At 65.5% G+C, this 1,280-nt stretch overlaps 1 non-coding gene across 1 annotated transcript; it reads left to right on the top strand.

Annotated features, from left to right (window-relative positions):
• The first annotated feature begins 692 nt into the window (after positions 1-692).
• Positions 693-846, top strand: LOC140472553 (5.8S ribosomal RNA). Its single transcript, XR_011957719.1, has one exon. It is a non-coding gene; the product is annotated as a 5.8S ribosomal RNA (ribosomal RNA).
• Positions 847-1,280: the final 434 nt, after the last annotated feature.

Raw genomic sequence — 1,280 nt, 5'->3', positions numbered from 1 at the left:
GTGCGTATACAGCCTCTTTGCACTTGCGGGATGGGGGTGGTGGTTTAAAGACTCTCGAGTTGCCGCCCGTCGGTCTCCGAGCTCCGTGCAGTAGTGATCCCCAGCGAACTGCCAGCAGGGCGAACGAGCGATCCCGCTCTCGGTCGGGGCGCCTGGCGTCGATCGGTGGTCGGTGGCTTGCGGGCAAGCTGCGCTGTGAGTGTGGGAACGAGTATGACGAGCCGTTGCCGCGACTCCCAGTCCACCTCGGCGGTGGCTGGGCCGGGCGGGCGTCTGCTCGGGCGAGTGCCGCCCCCGCCTCCTCGCAGGAAGTCCGCTCGCCGACACGCCGCCACGTGCACGCGTCAGTGACGCTGCCGAACCGATGGCCGGTGCCCGTTCCCGCCTCTGCTTTTCCTAGGGCAAAGCTGCTGCACGCCTCGTGATACTAGGCGGGCGACATGGTGGCGGTGATCCTGCCTCCGTCGCTGCGGTGCGTTGGGGCACGCATCGCCTCTTGGGCGCCCTGTCCTCCTCCCCCCAATAGACGTATGTTTCTGCGGGCCGCACCAGGATGGTGCTCCCCATCGCTTCACGCCACCCTGCTCCGCCCGCACGCCGGCGTGCAGGTGGCTGTAGCTCAAGGTGGGGAGCGTATGTGCGGTCCGGGTCGCTTTCCTCTGGCGAGGGAGAGACCTAAAACAAACTCAGACAACTCTTGACGGTGGATCACTCGGCTCGTGCGTCGATGACGAACGCAGCTAGCTGCGAGAATTAATGTGAATTGCAGGACACATTGATCATCGACACTTTGAACGCACTTTGCGGCCCCGGGTTCTTCCCGGGGCCACGCCTGTCTGAGGGTCGTTTGGCAATCAATCGCACTCGCCTTGGCTGGCGAGAGCGCGGCTGGGGTGTCGCAGAGGACCCGTCCTCTTTGTCCCCCTAAGTTCAGACTCCGGAGCCCTCCGGCGTCGGAGCGCTTGGCCTTTCCCCCCCACCCTGCACATTCCGTTCGTCAGGCTCGACGCCATCCCCCCGCCGGGGAGCGCGGCCTGGCGTCCGTCTGTGTCGTGGCAGTGGGGCCAGCACGGCTGTCACCGGTCCCAGAATGGCTGTCGGTGGTTCACACTGTGTGTGTGTGCCAACCCTCCTGGTCTCTGGGACACGGAGCTGCCACGAAGTGTTGAGCCTCCAGTGGGGGGTCTGCCTAAGCTCTGCACGTCCGCATTGGGTCCGTCTCTCGGTTGGCTGGCAGTGGAAAGAGTGAAGGGAGCCGCGGAGGTCCGGTGCTGGTGCGC

The sequence above is a fragment of the Chiloscyllium punctatum genome, unplaced genomic scaffold (genome assembly GCF_047496795.1).
Source record: "Chiloscyllium punctatum isolate Juve2018m unplaced genomic scaffold, sChiPun1.3 scaffold_359, whole genome shotgun sequence".
Taxonomy (NCBI): Eukaryota; Metazoa; Chordata; class Chondrichthyes; order Orectolobiformes; family Hemiscylliidae; genus Chiloscyllium; species Chiloscyllium punctatum.
This window is presented reverse-complemented; position numbering and strand designations above follow the sequence as displayed.